The sequence below is a fragment of the Castor canadensis genome, chromosome 14, assembly GCF_047511655.1.
Source record: "Castor canadensis chromosome 14, mCasCan1.hap1v2, whole genome shotgun sequence".
Classification (NCBI taxonomy): domain Eukaryota; kingdom Metazoa; phylum Chordata; class Mammalia; order Rodentia; family Castoridae; genus Castor; species Castor canadensis.
In genome coordinates, this window is record NC_133399.1 from 8085580 (window position 1) to 8111240 (window position 25661).

Consider the following 25661-nt stretch of genomic DNA (forward strand, 5'->3'; position numbering starts at 1 on the left):
CCAAGGTCACTATTTTATAAGTACTGAATCCCTCATTCACATCTGTTTGTTTACTTTTAAGATTGTTTCCGTGTAGTTCAGTCTGGCCTCAAACTCCTGAGTCATGTGTGACAGCCTTATGACTACAAGGAATTACAGGTATGTGCCACCAACGTTGATTCCATATGTCTTTTATGATTGGTTTTATTTTATTTTTCTTTTTAAATAACTACACATAGGCACTTCAGTGTGATGTTTACATGCATGCATATAACACAGTTGATCGAATTCACCCTGTCTATATTATTTTCTCTCTGTCATTTTTAATGTTCTTTACTGATGTTCATGTAAAATCTTGGGACTAACGCACTGTGGTTCTTGAAACATTTGTAAATATAAAATGGATATGCTGAACATATCATAAACACACAATGAATTCACTTTTTCCTGTCACACTGGTGATTGAACTCTGGGCCTTCTGCATGCTAGCAGGCACTCTTGACAGTTGAGCCACTCCAGTAGCCTGTTTTGCATTGGGTGTTATTTTTCATGGGTAGGGAATGCAGGGATTTGAACACAGTAATCTATCAGAGTTGGTTATTCTTTAGACAGCATCTAGCTTTTTTACACAGGCTGGCTTTGAAGCACAATGCTCCTGATCTTGGCCTCCCAAGGAACTAGGATTAGACTTGAGCCACAGCACCCAGCTTCAAAATTCACGTTCAGTTCTTACTTACATTATACTGCAAATCCTTAAGGTAAGTCATGCCGCCATAATCTTGTGTATGTAACATTTGTGTACATTGAACCAATAGGTGTCACAGGCCATGTCACTGTTTTCAATATCAGAACAATTCAAGATTTGTATTATCCAATATGATATGGTCGAACTATGCATTTTTGTACGAAATTTTCTCAGGTTCAATAAATTTGAAGCTGGACATTTTATATTATTGGCTCACTTTTAAAAATTGTCACTACAGAATTTTCTAGCACACTGATTTGTTTTGTCAAGGGCAAATTATCTTTGATTTCTCCTCCAATATTTGTTGTCACCTTCAGAGTTCTTGTCTTTCTGGTTCTTCCCTAAAATGATAACACAGAAAAATTATTCATAATCTATCAGATTTTTTGGCAGGTTAGTGGTATAATGAGATCCTGCCTCATTATTTTACTTCTTTTCTTTTTTTCTTAATTTTGGCGGTACTAGGGGTTGAACTCAGGGACTCAGGCTTGCTAGGCAAGGATGTTACATGATCCACTCTGCCAACCCTCTTTGTGTAGGTTGTTTTTGAGATAAAGAGTCAATCCCAAGTTGACCACGATCCTCCTATTTGTACTTGCTCCTGTAGTTGGGATGACAGCAGGTCACCACCATGTCCAGTCATTGGTTGATATGAGTTTCGGTGAACATTTTGCCTAGACTGATATTAAATCTTGATCCTTCCAATCTCCCTCTCCCAAATTGGTAATGAGAATCACAGCACTGGAAATCTACATTCAATTCATAAGCAGTTCATATAATGCAGTGCTGCTTACATGGTCACTCCATGTCCTGGTCTTCCACTCTTACCCTCCATCCAAACTCACACCGTGTCTCACAGCGATTCTGAAACTACATCAGAACTGTGTGGTGAAGCAACAGCACAGCAGGATCACCCCAAACACAACAGTATTAACAGCAGCCATCCTGAAAGGGGGCTACCTTATGAATGCCTGAGGACAACGCTCAACCTTTGCCAGTACAAGGGAACTAGCACAGGGATGGAGCTCATCAGCCGGAGTGTAAAGAAGGGCTCAGTGTTCCCAACAATATGCTGCTTGTTTAACTCACAAGTCTTCAAAGTTTCTGCACACTTGATAGGCGGAGCCTACCTGATGAACCCTCAAAATACACTTCAGACGATGAATGTCTATGGAGGTGGTCTGATAATATAAAACTTCTAGTCACAATTTTTTTGTTTTTGTCCCAAAGTTGTAATTTTTACTATTGTTCTTATTATTTTGTCACAACTGCTTACTCCCAATTGTAACTGGAGCATCCCCCAAAGACTCATCTATTGACAGCTTGGTCCCCCATGCAGCAAAGTTCAGAGGTGGGTCTTTTGGGAAGCAACTGGACCACAAGGGCTGTGATCTCATAAATGAATTAATTCACTGACGGGTTAGGAACTGCAGGAGGTGGGGACTACTTGGTGAATGTAAATCATAGAAGTAGGTCCTCAAAGGTCTTGTCCCCTTCCCCTTAATCTCCCTTAGCATCCAAGATGCCTTCCAATGAACAGCCTCCTCCACAACACATGGCCACTGACATAAGGTCAGCCCAAAGGAATGGGACTAGCAGGAGAATCTTTGAAAGCAGGAGTTAAAATAAATTTTTCCATCTTTCAGTTGCTTATCTTGTCACAGTTAAAGAAAGCTGACTAACATAATGCACTACTGGATTATGACAGTAAGACAGTGAAGACATTGTTGTGAAGACACAAGAGTGAATATGGAGATGAACACAGACCACAGGAAAGGAAAGCAGTCTTCAGTGAGCCCACATGGAAACAGAAAGCTGATTCACAATAGAGCAGACACTGCACAGTACTAGAAGAAATAACCATCTCTTCTACTCTGGGCAGCAAAAAAATGGTATGTACTTTTGGGAAAAATGCAGATTCTCCTTTTCCACAGACAGTAATCAAATTATACATTAAAACAGGAAACATGAAACTGAATGCTTTGACAACTAGTGGTTGTAAAATATCTTTTGATGAAAGATGGAAAAAGAAAAGGCCATGAAAAAGGGACAGAGACATAAGGGAGAGGTTCCAGGATGGCAGAACAGACACAAACATCATTAGTGTGCTCCTCTGCAGGAAGGAAACAAAGTGACAGGCAAGAGACAGCTCCTGGAGTGAGAGGCTGTGGGTGGGCTTGGAAACTGAGCACAGAAAACAGACCAGGGAGAAGGGAAGAGAGTGGAATGCCCCAGCTCCTGGGGTCAGGCACTGTGGTGGGGATGGAAGGGGATTCTTTCCTCCAAGGGAAAGGGAAGGGAAAGAGTCCCTCAGGGTGCAGGAGGCTGCACCCTGCACACAAAGAGTTTAAACAAACAGGAGATGCAGAGCCTGCACACCACCTCAACTTAGAGAAAACTCACTGCACCTCTCAGCAAACTCTCATGTGATACAGCCAGGAGCCACCCTGAAAAGGATCCTATTGTTGGGGACTAAAGTGCACCAAATAATCACATCCAGCCCCTCACCACACTGGCCGGGTTAGTGGTGGACACAGGAGACGTGTAGTTTGGGGGAAGGCCTCTGACAAGCACTGGGACATTCATGCTTCAGGGAACCTGTGTGGAGAGAATGGAGCCCACCCAGCACCATCCCTTAGAAGGGTTTGCTGTGGCTGACCCTGGCCATCACCCCAGCACCCAATACATCCTCTGGGGTGCAAGTGCAGAGTGTATTGCAAACTCTGCCATAACTCAAGGAACAATTCATGTGCAGTGCAGCTCTGACACCTGCTGTGCCCCAGGGGTGCAGTCTAGCATTCCAGACAGAAAATAACTGCTTTGGTCAGCATTGCTTTCCCCTGTAGAGAGGTGGGTGAGGGGAGGTCCAGCCTGCTGTCCATTCCAACTCCTTTTGTGAAACCTGAGACGAATTTGAACAAGGTGCAGTAGTGACTCACACCCAACCCAACCCCTGGCAGAGCTCAACCTCAGAACACTGGAAAAATGATTCCAAGCAACTCACCTAGGAGGAAGGGAGTGCTCTACTGCTTGACCAATGCTCCCAGATCTTTTGTTTTAATTTTTTTTTAGAAGGCTCATGCTAACTTTGTAGGGCCTGGCTTCAAACCTGCAATTGATCTTCCTGCCTCCACCGCTGAATCAGCAGAGGTTACAGGTAGGCGGCCCCACACTTAGCATAGGAGGAACTAGACTCCTTTCCCCACTTATTCAATCTTTGCTTCCCTTTCTCATTTATAACTGATTGTTTTCTCATCTTTGATGAGAGTGGGATTTGAACTCAGGGTTTCTTTCTGTCTTATTTCCCATGTTATCTTCTTTAAGTTTCCATTTATATTATTTTTTCTGTTCATTCTCCTTTTTAAAATTTTTATCTTGATTGTCTATTGATTTTATTATTCCTCCAACCCACTTTTTTCTTGGAGAAATGGGGTTTGAGTCAAGGGCCTTAGGCACACGGTGCAGCTCAGATGAGAGGAATTTAGTCCAGCTCTGGCCACAACCCAGTCCCACACTACTCCTGCTGGACACTTGCACCTAAGTGACCAGGGCCTGGAGGTGTACCCAGGGGTAGAGGACATTGCTTACTATTGAAGAGACTCTGAACACCAGACATGAAAAAAAAAGTAGAGAGAAGGGAGGAGAAAGCAAATAAAAGGGTCAGAAGCAGCTAACCCTTTTAGACCCCTCACCACAAATAGAACAGGCAGCATCAGAGTCACTTGCAAGTAACAAAGCCAATATTAACAGCACCCACGGAGTCCCCCCAAGACCTATTAGAGCCTTGCACACCGACCGTAGGACTTGCCACAAAGGGTGTGCCACACACATTCTGCCCCCTAAGCCCTGACTGATAATCAACGTGATCCTCTACCTAGTTGAGATGACCTAGTGATCAATTTCCCCAGACAGGCTCACTCCCTTGGCAGAAAATGGCCCCACCTGGAGGAAAAATGCATTGAAGCTGAACTTGCTTCTGGCTCTCCAGAGAGGCCACCTGCTTTTTCCTGCACTCACCAGGCTCCTCCTGCTTCTTCCTCCTGGAAATGGGGTCACAAGTGGGAATTCCAGACTGTGTGCCCTGGAGTCATACACTGAACTTAGGGAAGGAAGGGTATTGGTCAGGACAGGCCACACTAGAACAGGAGGCACAGCCTCATGTCATTCCTGTGGAATCTGTGAGGAGGAAGTGGGGTCCATTTAGGTGGCTTTCTCACACTTTTTCTCAACCTACTTATTTTCAGCCACAAAAAGAGAAACATGCCAACAAGGGAACAGATACTCAGTGCATGGAGAACAAGGAGGTGTATAGCAGCTGTTCCACACAACAATCAAGGTGAACCACCCAGGCACCACCTGCCATACCAAGGTCACAAGAAAAACTACATCCAGAAGCCTGAGAGCCAGCTAAGCCTGGCTGAAGGAGTAGAGCACATGCCTAGAAACTGTGAAGCTCTGAGTTTGAACCCCAATTCCATAAAAAATGGAGAGAGCCTACTGAACATTGAAATGCAACCCAGATTTGAACCAAATCTGGTGCTGAGTCAGGGATACCTAAGGTGCCACCAACCCCTGGTTTCCCCTCCCACTCATGATGTAAAGCTCCCTCCTTTAACAGGTTCTAATCAAACCAGGACAATCTCACCTGGAGTCACAGTAAGGTTCTTGTCTTTCTCCAGGACACTGCCTTTGTGAGTCTTTCTCTGAGACTGACCTTCACAGATTTTCTGATGTGTACAAGTTACAGTCTGACTTCAGCAACTCCGTGCAGGCCAAAAGAAAACACTGTCCAGAAACAGACCCAAGACAACCACAGTGACCATTTCAGAAGGACACAACCCACAGCTGTGTCTGCATGGTGGACTCTTGTCCTCCAGTGCTCTGCAGCTTCTCACTGTCCAACTCCTGCTGTCCCTGTTCAAAGCAACTGGAGGCCACTGCAGGGGAGGCAGATGCCAAGGTAGCACCAAGGGGACATCACTGCCCTCCCTTTGCAGCCTCAAGATGGGCCTCATGTTGGAGTCACTGGCCTGAGGCCTTGGCTCCTCCCTGCATGCTGTTCACCAGCTTCACACTAACACCAGTACAGTGACATAAGCAATGTCCCGACACATTGTTGCACTCTGATGCCTCCATTACGTGAATTCTTCCTTTGAGAAGATGGGTGCCACCATACTATCATTTTCACGTTAAATGCTTAGCAAACACATTAATCAAATACAAACTCTGCTGGAGCATCTGCCTACCAATCACGAGGCCCTGAGTTCAAACTCCACTACTGGAAAAAAACCCTCGCTCCATCTCCCCATCCCACTGCTTCACTGCCCCACCACCACCATGTTCATGGTTGTCACTCGGTGCTCTCTCCATAGGGACATTCATGCCTGCTTTGCCCATTTGAACCCTTTCCTCCTTCTCATTCCCACCAGCAAGGATTCATCCAGTCATTTCTGTAGGGCAATCCTAAACTCTGTACAAACAGCTTCCCCATTGATCACTCTTCACCCACTGAAGTCTCATGTCCCTGAGTTTGTCATATCTTTGTTAGAACCATGTCCTGCTATTGCTTCTGTTCTGTTCAACGTGTCACACCACCTGCTCAGCAAAGGCACACACAGAATAGTTTAACCTGAGCATCACCTTTGAAAATACGGAGGTATGGGCCCAACCCAGGGGAATCTGCACTCTAAAGAGGATGGGTGGATGTTAAGTCCATCCTCACCACAACAGGGAACTTCGTTTTCTTTCTACTTTTGAAGAAGTGGCTCGAGCAGGTTTTGGTTTTTTTTTTTTAAGTTTTTATTTATTTATTTATTTATTTATTTATTTATTTAATATTATTATTCATATGTGCATACAAGGCTTGGGTCATTTCTCCCCCCTGCCCCCACCCCCTCCCTTACCACCCACTCCACCCCCTCCCGCTCCCCCCCTCAATACCCAGCAGAAACTATTTTGCCCTTGTTTCTAATTTTGTTGTAGAGAGAGTATAAGCAATAACAGGAAGGAACAAGGGGTTTTGCTGGTTGAGATAAGGATAGCTATACAGGGCATTGACTCACATTGATTTCCTGTGCGTGGGTGTTACCTTCTAGGTTAATTCTTTATCTAACCTTTTCTCTAGTTCCTGGTCCCCTTTTCCTATTGGCCTCAGTTGCTTTAAGGTATCTGCTTTAGTTTCTCTGCGTTAAGGGCAACAAATGCTAGCTAGTTTTTTAGGTGTCTTACCTATCCTCACCCCTCCCTTGTGTGCTCTCGCTTTTATCATGTGCTCATAGTCCAATCCCCTTGCTGTGTTTGCCCTTGATCTGATGTCCACATATGAGGGAGAACATATGATTTTTGGTCTTTTGGGCCAGGCTAACCTCACTCAGAATGATGTTCTCCAATTCCATCCATTTACCAGAGAATGATAACATTTCGTTCTTCTTCATGGCTGCATAAAATTCCATTGTGTATAGATACCACATTTTCTTAATCCATTCATCAGTAGTGGGGCATCTTGGCTGTTTCCATAATTTGGCTATTGTGAATAGTGCTGCAATAAACATGGGTGTGCAGGTGCCTCTGGAGTGACCTGTGTCACAGTCTTTTGGGTATATCCCCAAGAGTGGTATTGCTGGATCAAATGAGAGATCAATGTCTAGCTTTTTAAGTAGCCTCCAAATTTTTTTCCAGAGTGGTTGTACTAGTTTACATTCCCACCAACAGTGTAAGAGGGTTCCTTTTTCCCCACATCCTCGCCAACACCTGTTGTTGGTGGTGTTGCTAATGATGGCTCTTCTAACAGGGGTGAGGTGGAATCTTAGTGCGGTTTTAATTTGCATTTCCTTTATTGCTAGAGATGGTGAGCATTTTTTCATGTGTTTTTTGGCCATTTGAATTTTTTCTTTTGAGAAAGTTCTGTTTAGTTCACTTGCCCATTGCTTAAATGGTTCATTAGTTTTGAGAAAATTTAGTTTTTTAAGTTCCCTACATATTCTCGTTATCAGTCCTTTGTCTGAAGTATAGTTGGCAAATATTTTCTCCCACTCTGTGGGTGTTCTCTTCAGTTTAGAGACCATTTCTTTTGATGAACAGAAGCTTTTTAGTTTTATGAGGTCCCATTTATCTATGCTGTCTCTTAGTTGCTGTGCTGCTGGGGTTTCGTTGAGAAAGTTCTTACCTATACGTACTAACTCCGGAGTATTTCCTACTCTTTCCTGTATCACCTTTAGAGTTTGTGGTCTGATATTAAGATCCTTGATCCATTTTGAAGTAATCTTGGTACAGGGTGATATACGTGGATCTAGTTTCAGTTTTTTGCAGACTGCTAACTAGTTTTCCCAGCAGTTTTTGTTGAAGAGGCTGCTATTTCTCCATCGTATATTTTTAGCTCCTTTGTTAAAGACAAGTTGGTTATAGTTTTGTGGCTTCCTATCTGGGTCCTCTATTCTGTTCCACTGGTCTTCATGTCTGTTTTTGTGCCAGTACCATGCTGTTTTTATTGCTACTGCTTTGTAATATAGTTTGAAGACAGGTATTGTGATACCTCCAGCATTATTCTTTTGACTGAGTATTGCCTTGGCTATTCGTGGCTTCCTGTGTTTCCATATAAAATTCATGGTAGATTTTTCAATCTCTTTAATGAATGTCAATGGAATTTTGATGGGAATTGCATTAAATATGTAGATTACTTTTGGGAGTATTGACATTTTTACAATGTTGATTCTACCAATCCATGAGCATGGGAGATCTCTCCACTTTCTAGTCTTCCTCAATCTCTTTCTTCAGAAGTGTATAGTTTTCCTTGTAGAGGTCTTTCACATCTTTTGTTAGGTTTACACCTAGGTATTTTGTTTTTTTTTTTTGAAGCTATTGTAAATGGAATTATTTTCATGCATTCTTTTTCAGTTTGCTCATTATTAGTGTATAGAAATGCTAATGATTTTTCTATGTTGATTTTATATCCTGCTACCTTGCTATAGCTATTGATGATGTCTAGAAGCTTCTGAGTAGAGTGTTTTGGGTCTTTAAGGTATAGGATCATGTCGTCTGCAAATAGGGACATTTTGACAGTTTCTTTACCTATTTGTATTCCTTTTATTCCTTCTTCTTGCCCAATTGGTCTGGCTAGGAATTCCAGTACGATGTTGAATAGGAGTGAAGATAGTGGGCATCCTTGTCTGGTTCCTGATTTTAGAGGGAATGGTTTCAGTTTTTCTCCATTAAGTATAATGCTGGCTGTAGGTTTGTCATATATAGCTTTTATAATGTTGAGGTACTTTCCTTCTATTCCTAGTTTTCTTAGAGTTTTATCATGAAATGGTATTGGATCTTATCAAAGGCTTTTTCTGCATCTATTGAGATGATCAACTGGTTTTTGTCTTTGCTTCTGTTAATGTGGTTTATTACGGTTAATGATTTTCATATGTTGAACCACCCCTGCATTCCTGAGATGAAGCCTACTTGGTCGTGGTGAATAATCTTTTTGATGTGTTCTTGAATTCGGTTTGCCATTTTGTTGGCAAATTATTTTGTTGAGGATTTTTGCGTCAATGTTCATTAAGGAGATTGGCCTATAGTTCTCCTTTTTGGATGTGTCTTTGCCTGGTTTTGGGATAAGTGTAATACTGGCTTCATAAAATGTGTTTGGCAGTTTTCCTTCCCTTTCTATTTCGTGGAACACTTTAAGGAGGGTTGGTATCAGTTCTTCTTTAAAGGTCTGATAGAATTCAGCAGAGAATCCATCAGGTCCTGGACTTTTCTTTTTGGGGAGACTCTTGATTGCTGCTTCAATTTCATTTTGTGTTATAGGTCTATTCAGGTGATTAATTTCCTCTTGGTTCATTTTTGGATGATCATATGTATCTATAAATCTGTCCATTTCATTAAAATTTTCAAATTTATTTGAATAAAGGTTCTCAAAGTAGTCTCTGATGATTTCCTGGACTTCCATGGTGTTTGTTTTTATCTCCCCTTTTGCATTCCTGATTCTACTAATTTGGGTTTTTTCTCTCCTCATTTTAGTCAGGTTTGCCAGGGGTCTATCGATCTTGTTTATTTTTTCAAAGAACCAACTTTTTGTTTCATTAATTCTTTGTATGGTTTTTTTGGTTTCTATTTCGTTGATTTCAGCTCTTATTTTTATTATTTCTCTCCTTCTATTTCTTTTGGGATTTACTTGTTCTTGTTTTTCTAGGAGTTTGAGATGTATCATTAGGTCATTGATTTGGGACCTTTCAGTCTTTTTAATATATACACTCATGGCTATAAACTTTCCTCTCAGAACTGCCTTAGCTGTGTCCCATAGGTTCTGGTAGGTTGTGTTTTCATTTTCATTGACTTCCAGGAACTTTTTAATTTCCTCTTTTATTTCATCGATGATCCATTCTTCATTAAGTAATGAGTTAGTTTCCAGCTGTTTGCATGTTTTTTGTCTTTACTTTTGTTGTTGAGTTCTACTTTTACTGCATTGTGATCAGATAGTATGCACGGTATAATTTCTATTTTCTTGTATTTGCTGAGACTTGCTTTGTGCCCTAGGATATGATCTATTTTGGAGAAGGTTCCATGGGCTGCTGAGAAGAATGTATATTGTGTAGAGGTTGGATGAAATGTTCTGTAGACATCTACTAGGTCCATTTGATCTATTGCATATTTTAGATCTTGGATTTCTTTATTGATTTTTTGTTTGGATGACCTAGCTATTGATGATAATGGGGTGTCAAAGTCTCCCACAACCACTGTGTTGGCGTTTATTTATGCTTTTAGGTCTTTCAGGGTATGTTTGATGAAATTGGATGCGTTGACATTGGGTGCATACAGACTGATGATTATTATTTCCTTTTGGTCTATTTCCCCTTTTATTAGTATGGAATGTCCTTCTTTATCTCGTTTGATCAATGTAGGTTTGAAGTCTACTTTGTCAGAGATAAGTATTGCTACTCCTGCCTGTTTTCAGGGGCCATTGGCTTGGTAAATCTTCTTCCAGCCTTACATCCTTAGCCTATGCTTATTTCTGTCAGTGAGATGGGTCTCCTGTAAGCAACAAATTGTTGGATCTTCCTTTTTAATCCATTTCATTAAGCAGTGCCTTTTGATGGGTGAATTAAGTCCGTTAACATTAAGCGTTAGTGCTGATAGGTATGTGGTGATTCCTGTCATTTAGTTGTCTTAGTTGTTTGAAGGTTTGATTGTGCGTATCTAACTTGAGGTTACTCTCTACTTTCTTGCTTTTTCTTTTCCTGTGGTTTGGTGCTGCCTGTCTTTTCATGGTTAAGTTGGGTTTCACTTTCTGTGTGCAGAATCTCTTGCAGAATCTTGTGTAATGGTGGCTTTGTGGTCACATATTGTTTTAGTTTCTGCTTATCATGGAAGACTTTTATTGCTCCATCTATTTTGAGTGATAGTTTTGCTGGGTAGAGTATCCTGGGGTTGAAGTTATTTTCATTCAGTGCCCAGATCTCACCCCACGCTCTTCTTGCTTTTAATGTTTCTGTTGAGAAGTCTGCTGTGAATTTGATGGGTTTACCTTTGTATGTTACTTGTTTTTTCTCTCCTACAGCCTTCATATTCTTTCCCTAGTTTCTGATCTTGTTGTTTTAATGGTGATATGTTGTTGGATAGTTCTATTTTGATCTGGTCTGTCTGGTGTCCTGGAGGCCTCATGCATCTGTATGGGAATATCTGTCTCTAGATTTGGGAAATTTCCCCTTATTATTTTGTTGAATATATTATGCATTCCCTTCACTTGCATCTCTTCTCCTTTGATGCCCATGATTCTCAAGTTTGGTCTTTTGATGGAGTCGGTGAGTTCTTGCATTTTTTTCCACAGGTCTTGAGTTGTTTAATTAATAGTTCTTCGGTTTTTCCTTTAATTACCATTTCATCTTCAAGTTCTGAGATTCTGTCTCCTGTTTGTTCTATTCTGCTGGATTGGCCTTCCGTTTTCTTTTGCAGTTCTGTTTCATTCTTTTTTTTTGAGGTTTTCCACATCCTGGATGGTTTCCTCTTTAATGTTGTCTATTTTTGTCCTGAGTTCATTTATCTCTTTTTAATCATGTTCTCTGTTTCACTTTGGTGTTTATACAGTGCTTCTATGGTTTCCTTTATTTCTTCTTTTGCTTTTTCAAATACTCTAGTTTTGTTGTCTTGGAATTTCTTGAGTGTCTCCTGTACATTTTGGTTGACCCTATCCAGTATCATCTCTATAAAATTCTCATTGAGTACCTATAGTATGTCTTCTTTTAAATTATTCTTGTGGGCTTCATTGGGTCCTTTGGCATAGTTTATCTTCATTTTGTTGGAGTCTGGATCTGAGTACCTGTTTTCTTCATTCCCCTCTGGTTCCTGTACTAATTTTTTGCTGTGGGGAAACTGGTTTCCCTGTTTTTCCTGTCTTCCCGTCATTGTCTTTGGTGTTGTTACTGTCCCTGTACTGTGTGCAATTAAGTATTTTCTAGCTTGTAATAATAACAATGGTGATATTTAGAATGGAAGGGTGAGCTGAGATGGAAAGCAAGAAGTTAAAGAAAGGGGGAAAACAAATACACAGACTGGAGGGAGAAAACAGAACAAGGTGTCAGACAAGAAGATTTCAAAGGTGTAAACAGGGAGCTTTATTGTACTAATCGACAGTAAGCTGAACAGACATTAGAGAGACAGAGAGAGGATTGAAAATAAAAAATAAAAAAATAAAGATAAGAATAAAAATAAAAAATAAGTAAATGAAAGAAAAATCTATTTATAAAAATGTATTAAAATAAAATGAAAAACAGAAAAATTTTAAAAAACCAAAAAACCAAAAAACCTCCAAGTTCAAATGCAGTGAAGTCACTGTCTCCAATCCTGGAGATGGTGCCTCTGATGTTGTTCTGTAGTTGTCTCATCAAAGGGGATGCATAAAGAAGAACAAAACTACACACACATGCACAAAAATAACCCCATCATGTGTCCCAAGTTCAAATGCAATACAGTTTCAGTAAGTTTTTCAGCTTGCAGGTGTAATTCGGTCATTCTCTCATCAAAGGTAGGGAGACAAAGGAAAAAAAAAGAGTCTGGAGACAGTTCTGAGAATGGTTTCTGCAACTGTGGCTTGCCTGCCTGCTGCTGTCAGCCTGCTGTTGCTGGAGGCGTTATTTATGCAGATCTCTGGGGTGAGCTAGCACTCACCTGGACCCACAGGCTTTGTTGCTCAGAGTTCTCCTGTGTGGGAGCCTCTGCTACAGGCTTTCCCCTTTCCAAGCACTGGGAAAGGTGACACTGCACCCACATTCTCAGGCTGCATGTTTATTTACAGTTCATGTGGGAGGTGGGTCTTCCCCCTCTCCTGTGCAGTTCTCCTCCCACCACCACTTTCACAAGCTTTCCTGGTCCTGATTACTTGGTAGTGCTGCTGCTCCTTCCAGCTGCCATGTTTGTTTACAGTTCACGTGGGTAGTGGGTCTTCCCTCCTCTCTTGTGGAGTTTTCCTCCCTCTGCCACTCTCACAAGCTTTCCCGCTCCTGGTTGCTGGGCGTGCGCCCCTGCTCCCACCAGAGGCTCTCCGGCCCACACGGCTTGTTTATTTACAGTCCTGGGAAGGATTCCCTTCCCCCAATCTTCAGCGCTCAGGGCGCCCCACCCTCTTTCCTGCGTGTCTTATTTGTTCTTATTGCTTATTACTCAGTTTCTCTTTTTTCCTGGGGTGGAGGTCAGTCTGTCCAGGGGGCTATGCTGCTCTGGCCCAGGCTTGTCTGTGGGAGTATCACGGTACCGCAAAGCTCACCTGGTCCATGTCTTCCCAAGCCATCTGGGCGCCAGCAACTGGCGGCCCGGGGGCCCTCCTTGTTTCTCCATTTAAGGTGAAGTGGAAATTCTCTGTGCCAGCTGGAGGTGTGGAGGGGTCAAAGTTATGACTTTTCTCAGTGATTATGTCTGCAAAGTGTGTCTCTGGCATCTCTCCAAGATTTCACTATAGGAGGCTCGCTTTCTGCTTCCTCCCTCTAGCCGCCATCTTGGAATTCTCTCAAGCAGGGTTTTGCAGAATGTTATGGTATGCACGGTGACAATTACTAGAATTACAGGTGACATTATTCAGTTTGTTTTCATTTTTAAATAATGTTTTTGAGACACATTCTTGCTCTGTAGACAAGGCTGGCCCTGAACCTACTATGTATCCCAGCTAGCCTGAAATTGTGATCCTCCTATCTCTTCTTCATGAGTGCTGGAACTACAGGTGTGAACTCCAGTCTCTTTTTGTTTTTTACAATTTTGTCACCAGAGGGATCAGCACAGCACACCTATCTCAATTCTTAAATCCAGTGAGATTTTAAAGAAGATGTGATGCAGAATAGTTACAAAGTATAGTTTTTTTTAAAAAAAGAATAGTTTATTAGAACTTCAAAAAGGAAATAAAAGACTTCTGCTAGGAAAAGTGTAAACCACTGAAGAAATCAAGCAACACATCAGAGTATCAAAAGTCTCCCATGCTCATGGATCAGCAGAACAAATCCTATGAAAATGGCTGTGTTAGCAAAGGCAAGCCATGTGTTCAATACAATCCCCATCAAAATGCCAATGACATCAATCACACACATTGAAAAACCACCCTAAAGTTCATATGGAAGCACAAACGATCCTGAAGGGTCATCGTAATATTGAGCAAAAAGGGAAACACTGGAGGAGCATCACAATAGCCAAATTCAAACTATAATACAGAGCCATAGCAAAAAAAAAAAAAACCCATAAAAGCAAAACAACCACACAGCATGCCAATGGCACAAAAACAGACACAAAGACCAAGGAAACAGAACAGAAGACTAGATATAAACCCACAGCTACTCCCACCTAATTTTTGGCAAAGGCATCCAAAACATCGGATAGAGAAAAGACACTCCCTTCTACAAATGTTGTTGGAAAAACTGGGTATCAGCATGTAGAAAACTGAAACGAGATCCATGTCTTTTGCCTTGTAGAAATATTAAGTCCAAGTGGATCAAGAGACATAATATAAGACCTAAGTCTTTCAAATAGTGTAGAAAAGAGCAGGGAATACACTGAAATGTACAGGCAAGGACTATAACATCCTAAATAGAACTCCAGTGGCTCAGCAAATAAGAGAAATGAGAAATGGGAGTACAAGAAACTAAAAAACTCCTGTATGGCAAAGGAAATTTTCACCAGACTTGAGATGCAGCCCGCTGAATGGGAGAAAAATCTTTGCAAAGATTTTCTCACATCTTGCAAAGGATAAATAACCATAATTTTTAGGGAGGTCAAAAAATGAAACTCCCAAAGAATCAATGACACAATGAAGAAATGAGCAATGATTGAATTGAAATTTTACAAAGGAAGAAAAAAATGGACAAAAAAACAAAAACACATGAAGAAATTCTCAACATCCCTGAACAAAAAGGAAATACAAATCAAAACCACGTTAAGATGCCACCTCACTCCTGTTAGAATGGCTACCATCAAGAACACAAATAGCAATGAATATCAGAGAGGCCATGGGTGAAAGGACCCCTCATACACTGCTAGTGCGAATGTAAATTAGAACACCACTATGGAAAAACTGTATGGGGGCTCCTCAGAAAACTAAAAACAGAACTACCATATGATCCAGCAATACCTCAAATAGACATATCCCAAAGGAATGTGAGGTTACAATAAAGAAACTTGCACACCCATATTCATAGCAACACTATTCACAACAGCCAAGGTATAGACACAGCCCAGATACCCCAAAAATGTTGAATGGGTTAAGAAAATGGAATTTATATACAATGGAATTTTACTCAACTATGAATAAGAATGAAATTTTGTTGTTGAGAAGTAAATGGATGGAACTGGAGAAAACTGCATTAATAAAATGAACGATCATATGGAAGTTACAAAGACCCAGACACCAGTGACATCCCTGTAACACTAGATACTCAGGAAACAGAGATCAGGAGGATTGTGGTAGGCAGCCTGCCTGGGCAAAATGTTCAAGACACCGTATCTCCAAAATATCAACAGAAGAAAGGTCTGGAAAAGTGTCTCATGCACTCAGGAACCTGCGTGGCAAGTGTAAGGTGCTGAGTTCAAACCCCAGTTGCACTAATAAATAAATTAAATAAATAAGAAGCCAAAGAAAAAACTTCAATGAGTACACAACATAAGGAATACTGTCACTACCAAATACCATAGAAAAGTCTCTAAAAGAACGAAATGTTATCATTCGCAGATAAATGGATGGAATTGGAGAACATCATTCTGACTGAGGTTAGCCTGGCCCAAAAGACCAAAAATCGTATGTTATCCCTCATATGTGGACATTAGATCAAGGGCAAACACAACAAAGGGATTGGACTTTGATCACATGTTAAAAGCAAGAGCACACAAGGGAGGTATGAGGATAGGTAAAACACCCAAAAAACTAGATAGCATTTGTTGCCCTCAATGCAGAGAAACTAAAGCAGATACCTTGAAATCAACTGAGGCCAATAGGAGAAGGGGACCAAGAACTAGAGAAAACGTTAGATCAAGAAGAATTAACCTAGAACGTAACACACATGCACAGGAAATCAATGCAAGTCAACTCCCTGTACAGCTCTCCTTATCTCAACCAGCAAAAGCCCTTGGTGCTTCCTATTATCACTTATACTCTCTCTTCAACAAAATTAGAGATAAGGGCAGAATAGTTTCTGCCTGGTAGCGAGGGGTTGGGGGGGTAAGGGAGGGAGCAGAGGGGGGGGATAAAGGAAGGGGTGGGGGAAGGGGGGAGAAATGACCCAAACATTGTATGCACATATGAATAAAATAAAATTTTTTTTGAAGTTTCTAAAAATGTAACAACTATAACCTTCAACAAAAGCCATCAAGAAAAACTAGGAGGATCTGATTTCTATTTTACACAGAATATCCAAATGTCCACTTTTCTACAACACCAAAATCACAGAATACAGAAAATGATGAATATTTTACCATTAATATACCATCTTTGAGAAATCTCAGACACTGAGATATTACACAAGAACTTTTTTTTAAATTGTTTTATTATTCATATGTGCATACAATGCTTGGGTCATTTCTCCCCCCTGCCCCCACCCCTTCCCTTACCACCCACTTCGCCCCCTCCCGTCTCCCCCACCCCCTCAATATCTGGCAGAAACTATTTTGCCCTTATATCTAATTTTGTTGAAGAAAGAGTATAAGCAATAATAGGAAGGAACAAGGGTTTTTGGTAGTTGAGATAAGGACAGCTATACAGAGAGTTGACTCACATTGATTTCCTGTGCGTGGGTGTTACCTTCTAGGTTAACTCTTCTTGAACTAATCTTTTCTTTAGTTCCAGGTCCCCTTTTCCTATTAGCCTCAGTTGCTTTTAAGGTAGCTGATTTAGTTTCTCTGCATTAAGGGCAACAAATGCTAGATAATTTTTTAGGTGTCTTACCTATCCTCACCCCTCCCTTGTGTGCTCCCATTTTTATCATGTGCTCAAAGTCTAATCCCCTTGTTGTGTTTGCCCTTGATCTAATGTCCGCATATGAGGGAGAACATATGATTTTTGGTCTTTTGGGCCAGGCTAACCTCACTCAGAATGATGTTCTCCAATTCCACCCATTTACCAGTGAATGATAACATTTCATTCTTTTTCACGGCTGCATAAAATTCCATTGTGTATAAATACATTTTCTTAATCCATTCATCAGTGGTGGGGAATCTTGGCTGTTTCCATAACTTGGCTATTGTGAATAGTGCCGCAATAAACACGGGCGTGCCAGTGCCTCTGGAGTAACCTGTGTCACAGTCTTTTGGGTATATCCCCAAGAGTGGTATTGCTGGATCAAATGGTAGATCAATGTTTAGATTTTTAATTAGCCTCCAAATTTTTTTCCAGAGTGGTTGTACTAGTTTACATTCTCACCAACAGTGTAAGAGGGTTCCTTTTTCCCTGAATCCTCGCCAACACCTGTTGTTGGTGGTGTTGCTAATGATGGCTATTCTAACAGGGGTGAGGTGGTATCTTAGCGTGGTTTTAATTTACATTTCCTTTATTGCTAGAGATGGTGAGCATTTTTTCACACAAGAACTTTTTAAAAAGTGTGTTAATGCCAAAATGGGTATAGATAGAGTAAAAGAGCAAAAGAAAACTAGGAAAAAGATGTAAGAGTAAAATAATGTCAAAAAGAATTGAAAAGGATCCAAGGACCACAAAAAAATTAAGGAGATAATCATCTCCATCAATTCAGTCAGAGCTCTCAGGACCCAATCCTCTCTGTAAATGCCTTCCTCATGCCCCAGAGGTGTGCCCTACAATTGCCCTGGGCTTTTCTCAACCCCGTCACATTGACAACGAATGTGAACCACATACTACATTTTCCCCCAGCACAGAAGACATTTAGTGGGAACTTCCTAAACAGAGGTTTACTTAGCTCACAGCTGTGGTGGTTCAAGAGCACGGCACTGGCATCTGCTGGGATCTGCTGAGGACTGCATGGCAGACAGCACCATGGCAACAGTGAGACAGAGAAAGCAATCACATGCCCTGACTGGAAACCAGAGAAGGGGAGAAGGGTCAGTGTTGAGACCCCTCCCACTGGTCCCTGCCTCTGAAAGCCTCATTCTGCACCTCCACATTGTGACACAAATTCCCAATACCTGAACCCTTCGGGACACAGTTGAAGGACATACACGGCACAAGTTTAAAGGTGCACTTATGCAAGCAGAAAAAAGGATCAGTTGACAGGAAAACAAACCAACATAGGTTGAAGAGAAAAATAACAATGAGAATGACATCATGGATCACCAGCAAAACTGCCTTGTAAGAATTGCTAAAAGGAGTCTTAGCTGGGGGCTGGGGGCTCATGCCTGTAATCCAAGTTACTCAGGAGGCAGAGATCAGGAAGATTGTGATTCCAAGCCAGCTCTGTGCAAATAGTTCAAGAAACGATACCTTGAAAACATACAGTACAAAAAGGGGCTGAGAGGTAGAGCACCTGCCTAGAGTGAAGCCCTGAGTTAAAGCTCAAGTATTCCAAAACCAACAAACCAAACAAACAAACAACAACTACAAACAAAGTCTTTACTCCCATTTCTCTCCTGAGAAACAGGAAATGTTTCTCCATTTTATCTCATTTTCCTCAGTTTTATACTATTAGACTAAATTCCCTTCCTAATAAACTACACATTTTTTACCACTACATATTTTAACATAACAACAATTAAAAGAATTGTTTTAAAAAGTTCTTTATTAGGGGCTGGTGGAGTGGCTCAAGTGGTAAGAGGGGCTGCCTTACAAGCATGAAGCCCTGAGTTCAAACGCTAGTACTGCCAAAAAAGTTCTTTATTGAAAGGAAAATTTTGCACTGTGGGAGCTGGGATTACATAAAGGAAAGATTGCTAAACCAGGACTGGTGACACAAACTTATAATCCCAGCAATCGGGAAGAAGGATCACTCATTCAAGGCCAGGCTGCGCTATATAGCAAGACACTGTCTCTTAAACTCTGGGGAAATAAATGGAAAAAAATACTAAAACCCCCAAAACAAAAGGACTGTACAAGTGGCTCAAGTAGTAGTATACCTGTCTAGAAAGCATGCGGGGTTGAATTCAAACCCCTGTACTACCAAACCAAAAAAACAAAAAGAAAGAAAGTAATAAAGAAAAACAAAACAAACAAAACTAGAAAACAATTAGGAATGTCAGTTATTAAACCAATTATATCAATAATCTCCTTAAATGTGAATAATCTAAACACAATAATTAAAAGATAGTGAATCCAGCTATCACACCCCTACTGTCTCACATGAAGGAATATAAGTCAGTACACAAGACACACCTGCATGCACACCACACTGTGATGCTCACAATTCACAACAGCCCAACTGTGGAATGAAACTAGGTCCCATAATGGATGAATGGATAAGGAAAATGTGGCTTGTAGACACAACAGAATATTAATCACCATAAACAAGGGAAACATGTCACTTGCAGGCAAATGGACAGAAAAGGAGATCATGATGTTAAGCAAAATAAACCAGACCCAGGAAGACAAATATTGCAGTTTTTTTCTCATATAGACTAGAAGGGGAGAGATGACAGGAAAGTGGAATGGAGACAATCAGGACAAAGAAAGCGGATGGGGGAGGGAAAAGGGTATGATGAATATGATCAAAGTATGTTAAATGCATGTTGAAAAGTCACAAAAGAAAAAAAGAGAGAAATACACAAAGAAATCCAATATTCTGGATAGTCACTTAAAAAATAGCACGAGTCGCCCATATTCTGTGTGGGGAAGAGGAAGTATTCCTTCCTTTAGTCCCCCTTCAGTTCACTCTACTTTAGCTTGTTATATAAGTCCTTGCTAAAATTAAAAAGAAAATAGGACAGAATTTATTTAAAAAAAAGAACTGCCAGTTGCTGGTCCAGGCTGAAGTGGCTCATGCCTGCAATCCTAGCTACTTGGGAGGCTGAGATCCAGAGGATCTTTGTTCCAGGCCAGCACAAGAAAATAGATTGCAAAACTCCACCTCCAAAATAACCAGAGCAAAATGGGTTGGAGGTGTGACAAAGTGGTAGAATGCCCGATTTGCAAGTGTGAAGTGCTGAGTGAAAACCCCTGTTCCACCAAAAAAGAAACAAAAAACAACAAAAAACCCCATGTGTTTGAATGATCACAAACACCACTGACATTTCCTATTACATTAATCCATGATAAAACCACGAATTTTCCCATTGTGTGAAAAATCCATTTTTTTGGCCCTTGGAGACAAAAGAATTATACTACAAAAACAGGAAAAAATAACCTTCAAACCAGCCAAATCGTGCAAGGTGTGGGATGTGTAAATGTAAGTATGGCTGAGGAGACAGCACCCAGCCAGCAGCCGTGTGCAGTGCACAGGCAAAGAAGCAGGGAGACAGCTTCTCTGCAGTGTTCATGGCACAGGAGCCTCACTATTGACTCCTTGAAAATCTGAAGGAGGCAATGCAAACCAACTGTGCTTTGTGATAACTACAGGGGAAAGCTAGAAAGAGCATCAGGAATTAGGAGTGATGATGGAAGAGAGAACTTCCGAAATGTCACATGGTTCCTGAAGTCTGTTTCCTTTGAGGTCATTGCTTAAATATTGTTTTGAAGTATTGGTTTTAAAATATTGCACATATTTAAAGTGTATACATTGTTAATAAGATAACAAAGGGGTTATTCTAAGACTATGTGTGTGTAAGGATTCTGCAAGTATTCTATACTGAAATATTAAAATGTTTTAATCTCTGAAAAAAGAAAAAAGAACTAGGAAGATGGTCGCCTCTGGGTATGGAGGAAGATGAGACCAGGGATCCCAGTAGTAATGATGGTTTCAATACTGACCTGGATGGTGACTCCATGGCTGCTTATATTCTTACTTAACCTTGGTATGAAAACATTTCAAGAATTCTCTTTGCTTCTCCAGGCCTCATCAGTCTATCCAATAAGGTTCCAACCAAGAAGAGCCTAGAGGAAATAACACCACTAATATTCTCTACCAAGGTCCCTACCATGCTGTAGGGTGGACACTCATATAAGTACATCTGTCAGACATATCACGGCCCACAGCCCATCTGCACTGCACCCCATTGCCTGAGCCCTGACCCCTTTCCTCTTGGGTGTCTGTGCAACATAAGCACCTGCTGTATCATCAGCATCGATAAAGGGTGAGATCATGAGGCCCAGCACTATCGTGCTGGCCAAGTGTCTCTCCCTCTCTCAGTCCTCTCCAGGTTCCTGCTGAGAAGAGCAAACACGCAGTGAACACACATGAGGCAAATTGTGTTTCCCTACAAATCCAGATTGGGGCAGTTTAGATCCACCTGGGACATAGAGATGTAAAGGACATGGTTCCCTCATTCCATTTATGGAATCTGGCCTCAACCTGAAGGATGTCCCTGCATTTTACCTGTGCTCCTATGGGACCAACACTGATCATTACCTGGGGCCTTCAACTCCATCACTATCCATCTTCATTTGTATTTTAGGGTTTCCCTCTTGCCATGGTCAGTATGCCTACAAAGACCCTCAGTTCAAACGCCACCTGTATGAACTGATTGTTTCACAGGCCCTTTCACAGACCCTTCAATGTTCTCAGAGTGTCTTGATCTCTTTCATTTTCTTATGGACTGAACAAGTGTGAGTTTCCTGCTCATTTGCTATGGAAATAATCTAGATGCAGGGAACAGAATGCATGAACAAGAGTGTCCTCTACTGTGTGCTACTCATGGTTCATTCTGAGAGGCTGTCAGAGTGCTCAAAGCTGTTAATATGGAAGCCCAAGGGTCTGAGGGATCATAGTATCATTCAAAGACCCAGCCAGGGGATAAGACAATACATTTAGAGGCAGCCTTGTCCAAAGTGAGACCTAAACAATGTGTAATTGTGATTCAGGTGAGCCAGAGAAGGGGATGAGGAGTTTCCAGGTAAAGGTGACAGCAAGGCAAAAGATCAGGAGCATGGAGGGCCACTGTGTTTGGGAAAATGGTGTCTCCTCTGAGCCTGGCCAGTGGCAAGTGGCTGAGGATGATCTAGGACATGAAGACACACAGGTGGGAAGGCGAGGTCATGAATGACCATGAAGGACACTTCAACAGGTTATTCCTAGGGCAGTGAGAAATGCTAAGTATTTTTGAACATTTGCCACAAAAGTTTAAATAATATTCCACCAGGTGATCACATTCGGGGTACGTGACTTGCTTCCCATTTGGTGTTCACATAACATCTAATATGTAATCTTTTTTGTTGATGATAATAGGGTTTGAACTCAGCACTTCATGCCTGCTAAGTAGGCACTCTACGACTTGAATCACATTGCCAGCCCCTTTTTACGTTGAGAATTTTTGAGATAGTGTCTCTTGAACTATTTGTCCGGGGTGTCCTCGAACCACCATCCTCTTGATCTCATCTTCCTGAGGACCTAGGATTACAAGCATGAACCGTCAGTGCCCGGTTACTTATAATCTTCACAGCTCCCCATGGGTTCTCACATAGGAGTGTAACAGTTTTGTGACTCCCTAGTCCCAGGGAACTCCCCTAGTCCTCTTCCAACTAGGAGGATATATTTCCAGTTTCCCAAAGTGTTGTGGTGGTTGAAAGCATGAGTATGTGCCCCTGCTGCTGTGTTAGGGAGTTCTCCCTGGCTGCTGCAGAATAGGCTGTAGAGGTTTGGATGAGGCCAAGGGTGTTCTGTGGTAGGTGTGGGTTTCTGGAATGACAGGGAATAGTCAGCTCAGTAGTCACTTCAGTGGTTGAACTGACACTGACCCATATTACACAGAGGGAGCATGGCAGTGACCTATGTTTACTGGGGCCGCAACTGACACCAAGTGTGTGGGCTGCTTCCACACCAACACTCAGAAGCTATGCACATTGGCCTGTGCACAACAGTGTCACTGAATTTTGACACTACCTATTTCACCTATGCTGAATCTCTGAATCACAGGCAGCTCAGGGCTCCAGGCACTTACAGACCTGGGTAGATGTACTCAGTCTCCACTGTGCTCTGTGACCCAGAAAGCAGACCAGTAAGTGCCCACCAGTTAGTCTCTGACTTCTTTTTTTCTTCTTCTTCTTCTTATAGCTGATTAATACTGGATTGTATAAATATCTATTATTTTTATTAGCATATGTCTTTTTTCAAAGTTTCATATGTATATTTCTGTATGTACATATAATACGCTTCAATCATGTCTTCACACACATACACTCATTTTATCCTGCCTGCCTCCTGTTGGCTTGCCCAAAACAGCACCTCCTTTTTGTTCATGTCTTTTTATTCTTAGATCTAGCCTTGGAATATGACAGAAAACATGGTATTTGTCTTTCCAAATTTGACTTAGGTGGCTTAACATGATGATCTCCATTTCCACCCATTTTCCTGCAAATGACATGACTGCATTCTTCATAGGGATGATTATACTGGATTGTGTGTAAGCATGGTTTCTTTATCCGTTCATCTGCCGATGGACACCTAACTTGGATATGGTGAACAGTGCTGCTCTAAACATGGGCGCGCAGGTGTCTCTATTGAATCGTGGCTTAAGATCCTTCAGTAATATGCCCAAGAGTGGATCAATTGGTGGTTCTACTTTTAGTGTTTTGTGGAGCACTCACACTGATTTCCACAGTAGCTACTCCAGTTCACATTCCCTCCAACAGTGTATGAGGGTTCCTTTTCCCCTGGAAGCTTGCCAACACTGGTTGTCATTTGTTTCCTTGATGATGGCCTTCAGACTGAGGTGACAAGCAATCCTACTGGAGTCTTCATTTGTATTTAAGGAAATGGCTAAGGAATGTTGAACAATTCTTCATGTGTTTATGGCCATTTATATTTCTTGTTTTGGAAGCTGTCCAATTCATTTGCCCATTTACCTGGATTGTTTTTGTTTTGGTGTTTAAGTTTTGAGCTCTTTATATATTCTGGATAGTGATCCCTTGTCACAAAAGTAGCTGGCAAAGATTTTCTCCCACTCTGTAGGCTTTCTCTTTAATAACTGTTTCTTTGATGTACAGAAACTTTTCAATTTGATGCAATCCCATTTGTCAATTCTTGCTTTTATTTCAGAACTGTTGAGAAAGTTGTTGCCTCTGCCTATCTTCAAATGCTTTCCTATAGTAGCTTCAGAGTTTCATTTTTGATCCACTTTGAGTTGATATTTGTACATGGTGAGAGACAGAGAACTGTTTCAGTCTTCTACCCTTGGATATACAGTTTTCACAACACCATTTGTTTAAGAAGCTGTTCTGTTTTTTTTTTTTTTTTAGCAATTATATATTTCTGGTGCCTTTGTCAAGAATCATGTGGCTTAGCTGCATGGGTTTACTTCTGGGTCCCCAATCCCTTGGTGTACACGTGTGTGTGTGTGTGCACATGCATACCATGCTATGTTATTACTTAGGTTCTGTAGTAATAAATAATTTGAAATCAGTTATTGTGGTAACTCCAGCATTGCTTTTTGGTTAGGATGGAGTTGGCTCTTGTGTCTTTTGTGCTTCCATATTAAATTTGGGTTAGTCGATTTTGGTTAAGAATGTCATTGAAATTTTTATGCAGATTGCATTGAACTTGTACATGCCTTTCAGTAATATAGCTATTTTCTGAATATTAATTCTGCTAATACATGAACATGGGAGGTCTTTGCTTCTTCTAGCAACTTCTTCAATGTTTTATAGTATGCATCATAGATGTCTTTCTCCTCATCAGTTAAGCCTACTCCTAGTTTATTATTTTACTCTATAAGAAATTATATTCTTTCCCTTATTTATCAGCATATAAAGCCAGGTGCAGTGGTGTGCACCTGTAATCCCAACTAAATGGGAGGCATAGGTAGCAAGATCATGGTGGCAGAGCGCTTGCCTAACTGGGCACAGAGGGGGCTCCTGAGGTCAAACCCTTAGTACCAGCCTCCTGGTGATTACCATAGGCTCTGCTTGTAAACTGTATAGAAAAAGCAGACAAAGTAGACCTATCCCATATACACCTCAGCCCAGTCCTATGCTTAGTCTATATTGTGAATGGGAGATATGCAGTGGGAAAAAAAAACCCAAACACCTAGTATCAAAGACACAGACACAGACACACACACACACAGACACAGACACACACACACACACACACACACACACACACACACACAGCACAACCCAGGACAGTAATTGATAGTATCTATTCTTATATGTGATCAGAATAAATATGAACAATATGGGTTGGAGAAAAAAAAGAAACATTGTTGAGTTTTCTATGTTGACTTTTATCCTGTTGCTTGGCCAAACTTATCTGATCTCAAGAGTTTTCTGGTAGCAACTTTAGTGCCTTTTACAATCAAATCATCTGTAAATAGGGATGGTTTGACTTCTTCCTTTCTTATTTGTGCCCCTTTTATTTCTTTATTTCTTCCTTATTGCTTTGGCTGAGAATTCAAATATTCTTTCTTTCTTTGGTGGCACTGGGGTTTGAACTCA

The 25661-nt window shown here is 41.2% G+C and overlaps 2 protein-coding genes and 1 non-coding gene across 3 annotated transcripts in view; 2 read left to right on the forward strand and 1 right to left on the reverse strand.

The window, feature by feature from the left end:
• LOC109686580 (uncharacterized) overlaps positions 1 to 25661 on the reverse strand; it is a 301371-nt gene that overhangs the window by 256088 nt on the left and 19622 nt on the right. The window lies entirely within an intron of this gene.
• Positions 1 to 25661, forward strand: part of LOC109689049 (uncharacterized) — a 595734-nt gene that overhangs the window by 71400 nt on the left and 498673 nt on the right. The gene's annotated exons all lie outside the window — the stretch shown is intronic.
• Positions 25102 to 25227, forward strand: LOC141417120 (small nucleolar RNA SNORA51). Its single transcript, XR_012441737.1, has one exon. It is a non-coding gene; the product is annotated as a small nucleolar RNA SNORA51 (small nucleolar RNA).